The 12,186-nt window shown below is 47.7% G+C and overlaps 1 protein-coding gene and 1 pseudogene across 3 annotated transcripts in view; both read right to left on the reverse strand.

Moving 5' to 3' along the window:
- Window positions 1–5,721, reverse strand: part of Fbxl2 (F-box and leucine rich repeat protein 2) — a 40,004-nt gene extending 34,283 nt beyond the window's left edge. For 2 of the 3 annotated variants that reach the window (XR_003837565.1, XM_029481418.1), the window contains exons 1-3: window positions 5,658–5,721; window positions 5,367–5,441; window positions 2,936–3,030 (exon numbers count right to left, since the gene is read on the reverse strand). The gene's annotated coding sequence lies outside the window, so the exon portion shown is untranslated. Of the gene's footprint in view, window positions 1–2,935; window positions 3,031–5,366; window positions 5,442–5,657 lie in introns of those variants that run through there. The other variant, XM_029481420.1, reaches the window with a different exon arrangement.
- LOC110302450 lies at window positions 2,932–7,387 on the reverse strand (annotated as a pseudogene).
- Window positions 7,388–12,186: the final 4,799 nt, after the last annotated feature.

Raw genomic sequence — 12,186 nt, forward strand, 5'->3', positions numbered from 1 at the left:
CAGCAGATCCCCAGCTGACAGTGGCCGCATGGGACCCTCACTGCAGCAGATACCGTGGCTGACAGTGGCTGCACGGGACCCCCACTGCAGCAGATACCACAGCTGATGGGTGGCTGCACAGGACCCAGATCCTCCAGCTGACAGTGACTGCATGGACCCCCCCTGCAGATCCCTTGACTGACAATTGGTTGGACTTGGACTTTTAGTGATTACCTGACAAAGACAAGGAGTTAGTAGAAATCACACTTTCAGTTTTGGTTTCCCACCTTGGTGTGTTGCAGTATGACAGTCTGAATCTGTCCTGTTTCTACAGGCTCATGTGTAGAGCACTGGGTCCCTTAGATGCTGTGGGATTTTGAAGAGAGGGACCTAGATAGAGGAAGCAGGTTGCGGGGAGTGGGTCCCTGGAACTATCTTTCCCTGGCTCTTTCCTCTCTTGCTCTCTGCTTCCTGATCTTTGACAATTGTCTCTGCCACATATTCTCAATATGCACAGGGTAGACAGCTCAGACTAGCCCTTCTGAAACTGGGAGCTGAAATAAACTTTCCCTTAAGTTTTTCAGACATTAAGCTTATCTCAGTGACCACAGCTCCCTAACACCTGAGGTCAGACTCTCAGGGAGGGGATGACACACAAATACTTGCAGTCAGATACTCTTAATACGTATATGGGGGCACAGCTCCTGGCTGGCCACATGATAACAAGAATGAACACTGAAACCCCAGAAAGACCATGTTGTGTTTAGATGCAGATGTTAAATAAAGCATATAAGACACTCACAACTACACTATGAGACATGAGACAGGCTTTGTGCTGGGTGGGTTTGCTCAGCTCTGTGGTTAAAAAGCAGTGTTCTAAACACACCTAAGGCTAGGCTAAGCTTTGCGGTTCAGTGAGGCTGGTGTAATAAATACAGTTGTAAGAGGCTCCCTTTAGTTTACCCATATGTATGTGTGCACATGAGTGCAGGTGCCCATGGAGGCCAGCAGGGGGTGCTGGATCCCCTGGAGCTGCCTGACACTGGTGCTGGGAACTCTGCAAGGGCAGCAACATAATGTGATAATCCTGTCCCATCAAGAGAAAGCAAACTTCTATCTTCTATCTTATGCCTTTATGGTAAGATAAAAGATATACATATGCCTATATGGTAAGACGACCCCTGAGCCATCTCCCCAGCCTCTAATACAGCATCTGTACATTGGAGGATGGATTGCTGTTCGGCCGTAGAGAGGAACAAACAATTGGTATTTACAGCAAGGTGAACGAACCTCAGGGCAACTGCTCTGAATGGCAGGAGTGCACGCAGGAACAGTCTTCCTCGGATGCACAGATATCTATGTCATCAACATAGACTTTTGGTCTTAAATTCAGAACAAACCAGTTCTTGGTCTCTCAGCAGTGTTTTCCTGGTAAACCAGAGTTTCCATCCCATGGTGAAAGGTACTTCTCACCAGGCAATGGTGGGCCACACCTTTAACCTCAGCCCTCAGGAGGCAGAGACAGGTGGATCTCTATGACCTCTAGGTCAGCCTGATCTACAGAACAAGTTCTAGGCCAGCCAGGGCTACGTCATGAGATCCTAAGACAAAAAACAAACAAATAAATGGCCTTTGATAGACCCACTAGCAGTCCACATTTTCACATGCATCTTTGGGTCTTCCGTGAGACAACTGTTAGATTTATGCCTTGCACTGTAAGCTAGCTACATCAGGCCTATTAGCACATATCCTGCTTCCGGCCTAGCACGTCCATTTCACTGATGTACAGAGCTTTGTAGGCAGAAAAACTGGCCTGATGGCCTGGACTAGTCTTTAATTTATTAGTATATCTACACTGTACACAGTGACAATCGCATTATGGCATTTTCCACTCTGGGTGTTGACCACAGTCACACCGCATGGCCTGCATCCACCCTCCTTTCCACTGTATTCCTGCTTAAAAAAATTCTCATGGAGGCTGAGTGTGGTATGGATCTGTGAGTTCAAAGCCATCCATAGCAAGTTCCGGAATAGCCAGAGCTATACAATAGAGAGACTCTGTCTTTTTTTTTTTTTTAATCTTTTATGGTCTGGAGAGATGGCTGAGCAGGATAAATGTTTCCCATCAAGCCCTATGTCACAGTTAGCTTCATCTGTCAACTATATATAAACCTAGAGTCACCTGGGAAGAGGTGACTCCAACCAGGTAGAGACTCCAAACTCAGCTAGAGAACTGCTTCAACCAGACTGACCTGTGGCCAGCTTTGGGGCATTATCTTAACTGCTAATGGATGAGGCCCACCCCACTCTGGATGACACAATCCCTAAGCGGTGGGCCTGGGCTGGGTAGGAAAAGAAGCTGAGTAAGCCAATAAGCAGAGTTCCTCCATGGCCTCTGCCACAAGCTATCGCCTTGGCTGCTCTTGATGATGCACTGTAACCTGTAAGTCTAAGAAACCCTTTGCCACTCCAAGCAACCATGGCTACCTAGGAGGAAGGGGGTACGTATGCATTCAGCTGCACAAGCGATACTGACTGCTGTAATAAAACCAACATAATGCGATAATCCTGCCCCATCGAGAGTGAGCAGACTTCTCTCCTACCATAGAGGCGTTTTTGAAAGAACTGCTTTGTGTGTGAGTAAAGTCTTCTAAGAAACTAGAGAGATGGCAGGGATGGGGGGGTGGCACAGAGGAGACTGAGCACATACAAGTCTCAGTGCTGATCTAATGCACACCCCGACACTCCACATATGCTGTGTAGCTGTCCCACTGGCTTCCAGGAGAGATAGCTCACACCAGTCAGGTGAAGCCATTTGTCCCCAGGACAGAGTCAGGTCTCTCATTATGTAAATTACCACAGAAAGGACAGAAGGAAAGTCTAAACCATGTTTGCTTTGCTTTTTCTGTCAACCATCAGCTACTGTGACCAAGTGGTCACTGTGACTGTCACTTACTTCAAAGAGGAGTCCCCGACTCCGATGCAGCCACGCAGGCTGAGCTTTCTAAGGAAGCCACCGCACCTCTTGGAGATGTTTTCCACCACTCGGCCCTTAAACAGAGAAGGATGGGAAACAGTCACTTTTGCATGCTGCTTAATTCTTAACGGTGTACTTGAACTGTGTGCGCACATTCCTATGTGCAGTGGGAGTCCATCTTTGCTGCAGGCACTGAGGACTCTCTTGAGAGCCTGCCTGCTGCTTTTCCAAGGCTTTGGACACACACTCATAGCCAGCCGACTGGACCACAGCTGTGGAAGCCACTGGGAGCATAAAATAACATTGCTGAAAGGGAAGTCAGTCTTTTTAATGTGCGTGCATTGTATGTCTATGTGGCATGCAGTTACGCCCCGCCATCTAGGCAGAGACCCATAAACACTGAATTTTCTAGGGCAGAGACCACAGCACCTAAGGGGCCGGCACACACTGCTACCTGGCTAACACTTCAGCTGGACTGCAAGCGTGAACCTTGACCCTGGTGTGTCTATCATGCTTTCTGTAGGATTAGCTGAGCTAATTTTGAAGATACATATTTTAGTTTATATATATATGTGTGTGAGTACCCTCAAAGGCCAGGAGAGAGTGCTGGAACCCTAGTTTACGGGTGCTTCTAAGCTCTCCAGTATTGTGAGCTGGAAACTGAACTTGGGTCCCCTAAAAAAGCACAGAGCACTTCTAACCCGAGCCACCTTTCTACCTGGACTTTATGATGTTTAAGCAAAATCCAAGACAACTGCAAAATAAATCCTTGTTACCAAAGGAAAAAGACAATTAGGCCTGGGAAATCTCAGTGTGTAAGGCTATGTAAGCACCTCACAGCTGAACCCCGCAGCACCGTATCTCTCCATTTTCAGGATTTATTCTTCCTTCACTGGAACAAAGTTTTTGAATTAAAAAAATAAAAAATAAAGAAAAATTTAAAAGTCATGTATGTGGCGGTAACTACAGACCACTGTTTCTCAGAGGGAAAAAAATACCAAGACCTTTGCCAGTTCAATATTTATTCAATAACCCTCGGTACCCACTAGGCACAGCAAACCATAGGCACACATTATTACAGTGAGAGGCTTGGGGAGAGAGAGAAAAGGTCTCAAATGAGCATTGCAGCCTGAGTTAGAGCTCTAACGTACTGTGCGGTCACTTCATACAGAGTTAGTTAGGGCTTTAACATACTGGGTGGTCACTTCGCAGTTTTGGCCTTTGACTTTTTAGTCAGATCTTTTGAGAATCTTGGTACAATCTGATTTCATTACACTCATTTGTCCCCAGCCTCTCCCAGACCTGCCTCTCCCTTATCCCCCAGCCCTGTGGGGTGTTTGTCTTGTTTGTCACCTTGTAGGTCCAGTTTGTACTGTCCATACACTCATGGACGTGTGCCACTCCACTGGGACAAAGGGCTCACCAGGGGCAATGTTCTTAACAAAAGGGACTCCTCGCTCTCCAGCAACTATCAATTGGTGACAGCCCTCAGCTGTGGGTGAGTAGCATTTTAAAACTGTTTTTAAACTGTGAAAACCGAAGAGGAAATATTTATTTATTTATTTATTTATTTATTTATTTATTTATTTATTTATATGTGTGTACATGCATAAATACCTTGGTAAGGAGGTCAGAGGCCAATTTGCAAGAATCTGTTCTCTCCTTCTGCCATGTGGGGTCCCAGGACTGAACTCACATAGGCAAGCTTGGTGGCAACAGCTTTTGCCCACTGAGCCATCTCTTGGTCTCATGTGGTCAGTCTCTGAAGGCACATTAGCACCTCACCTCGGAGAAGCACACAAGCTCAGAAAGAGGAGAGAAGCCCTGAACTCTGTCACTCCAACACGTTATTCTGCTGATGTTGTGAACCCACAGGTGTGTAACCCAGTTCCCTGATGTGTCAGTGACTCAACCTATTGGTTCCGCAGTTTCTTCAGTCTGATTTTTAAAATTAGTTTATCTCATTACATGTATGTTTGTATGCCTGTGTGAGTTTGTGTTCCATGTGGATGCAGGAGCCCCTAGAGGCCAGAAGGGGGCATCGGACTGCCTCGAGCAGGAGTTACAGATGGTTGTGACTAACCATGTGGTGTTGGAAACCAAACCCAGGTCCTATGCAAGAGCAGCTGGCATCCCCTCTCCCCACCTGCTGTGGGGACTTGCAATATGGAGAGACCCTGTCTCAAAAACACTACCACTAACGGGACCAGAGAGATGCCTCAGTGGGTAAAGATGGCTGTTGCCAAGCCTGAGATCTGAGTCTGATCCTCGGAACCTGCTTGGTGGGCGGGTGGGCGGAGGGAACCAACTCCTTCAAGCTGTCCTCTGACCTCCACTTACACCCTTTGGCAAGTATACACACACACACACACACACCCCTCAAGTAAACTAATTAACTGAACTAACTTACCTCTACATCTGTCTGGAAGTTAAAAAGATCCACCCGTTGCCAGTTGCTGCCATCCAGGGCTAAGATGTTCCAGGCCTTGGGAGATGGACATAAAAGAGGAGGCTGGGTGAGGGCCACGAGCAGATATGTCATGACTCTTACCCTAACTTTTATTCTTGGTGTATAGTAAGTAAAAATAAATGTACAATTATAACGCTGTTATTTTAGTGGACAAGGTCTAACTGTAATGTTATGTTTGAACCAAACCCGTCTCTCTCACTGACACCGAGTAAGAGTCAGACAGTACTCTACCTTGGAGATCTGTGCACATCGGCATAGAGTTACGATGTCCAAGAAGGAGAATATTCTAGAGAGAGAGGGGAAAGGCAAGATGATGAGATGGTGTCAATATTTTAACCACAACTTGGAGACAAAACCTAAACCATAGCCTGACACAGACTTCCCAAGAGCCCCGGCTGACAACACAGAGCGCACACTGAATTCTTGTCACTGCCGTAAAAACCTAAGAGTCTGTGTGTGCACATTCTGCTTTAGTCACATTACACAAATTCTCTAAAACCAGAAGTCACTGAACTTCTGTTCTCCTGCTCTGAGAACTGGACATGGAGAAATGGACCCTTCTTGCACCTCCTTGAAGACCAACACTCTATCTAGTTTCCCCAGTGCTGACGCTGGGCTCCCAACACCGGCGAATGTGCCTGGCATGCAGCACCAGCTCCTGGTGTAGATTCCCCAACAGGTTCAGATATTGGAGCCTCAAATAATGTGGTTCCAAAGGCCTGAGGAGAAAACCCACTTGGTTGGCTGTATCTGCTCCCCTGGCAAAGAGTCTCCACTCTACTTGGGTTTCCCAGGCAAACGGAGCTAGAGGACAAGAGAAAGACTGGGAAGGGGGCAGAGGAACTCACTGAGTCCCGGTGACATCTGTAATGGCTTTAGAAGAAGGCAGCCTCAGGTGTGGCAGGGCTCAGGGGGTCCCTCTGACACAGGAGTGGGCACACTGTGTGTACCTCAGTGCAAGGGACAGACACTGTAGGGGACTGGATGTGTGAGGGCTGGCGCAATGCTGTGTGGGTAAAAAGGAGAAGATGTGTGAGGAATGTGAGAGCTGAGAGGCAAACGTACTCCAGTCAAGTCCCCAAAGTCTTCAAAGTAACAGCCACGTGGAGTTAAATGTCTGTGGGCTCAGCGATGGATGACAGAGCCCTAGAATGCCGCAGTGCCACACACTACCATGATGGACCTACACTGTACCAAAGGCCTAGAGATAACAGACATCACTCACCAATGCTCTGTGAATACATAGACACCTAAGGCTACACTGGCTCAACAGATGATGCCAGTGCTGACATACTGAGTCATACTATTTTTCCCCAACATAATATTCTTATTGATTATTTGGGAGTTTTACATAATGGACTCTAGTTATTTCCCAATAACTGGTGACCTCCTCCAAGAAGAATAAGAAAAGAAGGACAACACAAAGTCACATCGCCCACACTCACGGGAGTGTGGTCCAATTCCCAGCGGCCGCCCCTTAGGAGAACTGAGTCCCTCCCCACCCCACCCCTGCCAGAAGCCACCAACCGTGCAAAGCTACACTTCAGCTCCCCATCACAATTTTTTTATTACTTAAAAAAAAAAAAAGCTGCATATGTATTCTGCTTTGTGACTCTGTTGTGTCTTCAACACTTTCACAGTGGTTTTCTGCTCCTCAGTAAGGAAAGCTGGCTTGACATGGACACGCTTGGCACACAGGGAACCACCACAGACCCTGCTGACCTGCTGCTTTGTCTTAGACACTCTCATAAGGACTTTGGGTCTCACAGCACGACCTCCCCACCCCACCCCCACCCCACTTCCGCAGTCTGCCTGGGCACACACCACATCTGGATTTAGGTGCTTTCCTAACTTCTTGGTATAAAGGAAACAACCCTGTTGCCAGAGGCTCGAGACAGCCTTGTTTTGCTTCAGGCTGTAGAGTCGGAAAGCCTACGACGGTATGCCAAACACTGGACCATTCTGAGTGCCTCTAAGCACCGTCCCCAGAAGAGAGAGCCTATCACAGTTTTTGAAGAGTTCTCTTCAATGGCTTCCTGTCCAGGCTGTTTCTTTTGAGGGGTTGGGTAGGAAAGAGGTTGTCACAGAGGCCGTCTATGTCTTTCATTCTCAACTGTGAGCCTGAAGTATTCCTTAGCAGGGCAATAAACACATATGCTTCCATCAGGATCTCTCCTATAGGACCTCCATGGGAATTTATCTTGCTCACCTACAGACTCTCCTGCCCCAGTAGCCACACTGCTGCCTCCCAAGTGTTCCCACAAACTACCTATGTACACATTCCATGCTGAAGGCCAATACAGAAGTGTATAATAAGGTAAAAAGGGAGTCAGCTAGGGTCTCCTTGAACATCCTCAATTGCCTACCACATGGAGAATCAATCTACTGTCTCAGTTACATTGACATGTCTGATTATAAAAACAGCCACTGACTATGCCCTGTGTGCCACCCACAGGGGCCTCGTTATTCACCTGTCACAGCCACACTAGGAGAGGACCACTGTATCCATTTCAGAGACAGGGTTACTCGAGCAAGACACAGGGTCTGTGTGTGTGTGTGTGAGAGAGAGAGTGTGTGTGTGTGTGTATGTGTGTGTATGTGTATGCTGGACCTGAACCCAGGCAATGTGGCTGGCTCAAGAGCCTGAGGCCACACACACACTGCCTGGGAAACTTTGACACAAAGATGTCTTCCTTGAGGCTCTGCTGGCCCCTGGGTGAAGAAGTTTTCTTTTAGTGAGCATGCTGTTTGGAAAAATCTAGACTCACTCAAAGTGAACAAGACCTTTGTATGTTGAGACAGAGAGGAACCAAGTGGGCCAGAATGCATGCACCTGCTCTCCCTGCCATGACTCGGCTTCATATCACTGAAGGAAAAGCACATCGCCTGGGTACTTACATCCTGTCCCCCACGCACATCTTTAAACTGAACTCAATTTCATTTCCACAAATAGACATGGTGATATTTCCAATGGCCAATTTACGGCTCACACCAGTTCCTGACTCGGGGTTTGATGAACAAAACGGATGCTGACAGACAGACCCTAGAGCACGAGGCATGAACAAAGAGGGCCGGTCAGGGAAAGCACACAGCAGGTAAGGGGGCCTGCTGCCAGGCCTCGAGACCCCCAAGTCCGCCAGTCTGTCCATGTTCCTTCGTGCTCTCTCTCTCTCTCTCTCTCTCTCTCTCTCTCACACACACACACACACACACACACACACCAAGAGTAATTTTTAAAAATAAAAACATAAAAGAATCAAGGTTGGCTGAAGTAGGGTTCACAGCCTTTGAGGGGTTGCTCCTGAAAAGTAGCCCCCAGCTTCCCCTGGAACAGTACTGGAGAATGCAGAGTTATGCTGGACACAAGGAAGTAGTGACGATTACAGCTGTGTTGTCAACATGCCAGACTTTGGGACCATCAGGAAGATGGCCTCTGGGCACACCTAATGGGGTTACCCTCACTACTTGAGACAGGAAGTCTGGGAAGTCGGCTGTGTGACTCCGGCCGTGTGACTCTGAGGCTGAGTCCTGAACAGAATAAACAGGAGGGGGAGCTGAGCACCAGCATTTGCTACTCCTCGCTGTCCTGTGGCTACGACATGGCCAATGTCCCAAGTCCAAGCTTGTCCCTCCCCCACAGCGGACGCAGACCATTCTGTGAACCAGAATGGATATTTTCACTCTCAGTTGCCTCACAGAATGTTTGTCACAGCAACAGGAACGACAGAAATCTACTTGTGGACATGATAGCCATTCCGTTGGTCTGTCTGTCCCATGTTAACTACGGAATTCTGCCCCATGTTTTGACGTCCCATCTGAGTTTACATTACTATTCTAGAGTCATGGCGACTTGCATAGGGAAATTTTCTGAAACTTGCTGACTTCACACTGAATTTGCAGGGAACGTGACAGAATCGATCTTTTTAGAGTATCAGCAGAGAAATAGGTCTATACACACAAACCCAGCCAATACCTCTCAAGGCATCTGGTGAGATAAAGTGCACTTCCCATTACTGTGCTGGCCTCTTACACTGCCCGTCCCCTCCTCAACACTTAATGTCTTCATGATGAGAAATCCCCTTAACACTTATGTGGGGGTGTTTGTGATGAGTCTTTCTCAGGGGGAGTTTACTTGAAAAGTCTTATCTTTAATTAAAATGTATTATTTGTGTCTACATGGCATGCACGCACATGTGTGCGTGTGCTTCCGAGTCCGGGTGTATGGGTGCAGACAAGTCATGCATGCAGAGGTCAGAGAACAACTTTATGGCGCTGGTTCTCTTTCTGCCTTATCATGGGTCCGAGAAATACCAGGCCTGCCTAGCAAGAGCCTTTACCTGCTGATCCATCTCCCTAGCCCAGACCTTTGGGGTTGTTTTATGAGACAGGGTCTCTCCACATAGCCCTGACTGTCCTAGAACTCACTATGTAAACCAAACTAGATTCACACTCAAAAAGATCGACCTGCTCTTGCCTTCTGAGTGTGCCACCAAGCCCAGCGCCAGGCTCTCAGTTTTAAAGGTGACAGACAGACTGTATGGCTTTAGGACAGGAGAATTTTCCTTCAGCACTTTACAAACATCTTTCCTTTTGAGTCATTGCTCATAAGACCCAAGCGTTCTCCACACTTCAGGCCCACTGTTCAGCTCTGTTTGGGTTTTGTGGTTTGTAGCATGTTGGTCACTGTGTGTGTTCATGTGGCAATCACTGCTCTTTGACCTGTGGGCTGTCTGTAACCAGGTTTGAAAGCTGTGGGGCTGTTATTTCGTCAAGCATTTGTATGGCTATTCCTTCTTACCGGACCTACTGCATACATGTCGATCACATCACCTTCTTACTTAGTTGTTATTGTTGCTGTTGTTGTGCCTTTTTCGAGACAGGAATTTTCTGTGTAGCCCTGGCTGTCCTGAAACTCACTTTGTAGACCGGGCTGGCCTTAAACTCAGAGACCTGCCTGCCTCTGCCTCCTGAGAGATAAGATTAAAGGTGTGTGCCACCACAGTCTGGCTAGTTATTATTTTATAATTTATGTGTATGTGTGTAGCTGTGTGGAAGTGAAGGCAGCAGGTGCCCTCGGAGGCCAGAGCTGTCAGCTTACAGCTGGGTTACAGGCAGTTGTGAGCCGCTTGACCCGGTGTGCCTGCCTACCAGGAACTGAACTCCAGTCCTCTGTAACAGCAGGCTGCCCTCTTCCTCACTGAGTCCCTCCAGCTTGATCGCTCACTACTGACCCCTGCCCACCACCCCTGCCAGCATGACTGATTTTTGCTTCCAGAGGTACGATTGTCTCCTAAGGCATTTCTTCTTCCCTTTGCATATGGCTCTTCTGCTGCCAATCTCAGTAAGCAGGGCACCAAGGGGTCAGCCTGACTTATCTTCTCTCCTCCGCAGATCAATTTTTCCAATTTGCTTACATCATTCCAGGTCCTATGAAGAACGTAGCTTTTTTTTTTTCTTTTTAAGCTTTTAATTGTTTATTAACCACTTATTAGCAAAGGGCAGTTTGGGATAAAGTGCCAGCGGCCCCACTGTTGAACTTCCCCCGGGAACAGCACTGCGAGAGTAAATCAACCCCGTGGGGGAAATCATCTCAAAGCCCAGGAACACTGAACCAAAGCTTCCCACCATTTTATAGACAGAGCACAAAGGAGAGGAAGATGGTGGTCAGGCTAGGGGTGGAAAAGTACTGAGAACTGCTTTACAGTAGGGATTAAATGTCTTCAAGGTTTTACCCTTCGCTAAGGAGGAGAAACGTCTAAGAAAGGACCTCCTCCTAGGAGAGGGGCCTGGGCTAGGGATGCAGGTGTGCATGAGGCATGACTGCTGAGGTGGGCTTCAATTCCCTTTGAAGACCGAAAAGCACTTCATGTGCACTAAATCTGGTATGGTGAGGACAGCGTCCCCCTAAGTAGCTTACCAGGATCACCTCAAATTTCCCTTCTAAATGGACAAGGGCCACTTTTTCTCTTCTCTGTTGTAGGCTCCACAGGAAAGCTCAGAGTTCTACCTCCAACACTGGGTTCCAGGCCAACCTACTCCACAGGATCTATTTTTTTTTTTTTTTTTGGCTTACTTCTCAGAGAGCGCTGGCCTTTCATCTGGAGGTTCAGCATCTGCTATTTTATAGTCCTCAAGTTCAGGTAAAACTACAGTCAGATCACTGAGTCCCAGCACTCTGGATTTTTAACTATTGTAGGTGAAACAAAAGATGGTTAGATGCAGCTCAGTTGCTTTCAAGTCTGTAGCGCTTCTGAATGACTGTAAGACTCCAAAGGCCTAGGCAACTGCTGACAGCCCCGCCTCTCCTGGCTGCTGACAGGCCACGCCCACTCCTGGCAGTATTTGAGAAGTAAATGGGAAGAAACTTTAGGGCAAAGAATTTTGTTGTCTGGGCCTAAAACATGGCTGGTTTAGTTTCTATAAAACTCAATAAGCCCTAGTGAGATTGCACAGTGGACAAAGGTGCTCACTGCCAAATAAGACAACCCAAATTTGGTCCTCGGAACCCACGTGACAGGAGAGAACCGATTGCTGTAAGCTGTCCTCTGACTCTCATGTGTCCCAAGCATGTGTACAAGGCTAGAATAGGCAAGCATTAAAAACAACAGCAGCAGCACCTCAGGCAGATGCGCCTACACCAGGGCTGAGCACGGAACCGGTATGGAAGCAGCCCCATGCCTGGATCACTGTCCACGGTCCTTACAAAAATCAGTCCCTCTGGCCTCCCGTGTCCGCGGAGCTTCACTCCCTCTAAACAAAG

The sequence above is a fragment of the Mus caroli genome, chromosome 9 (genome assembly GCF_900094665.2).
Source record: "Mus caroli chromosome 9, CAROLI_EIJ_v1.1, whole genome shotgun sequence".
Classification (NCBI taxonomy): Eukaryota; Metazoa; Chordata; class Mammalia; order Rodentia; family Muridae; genus Mus; species Mus caroli.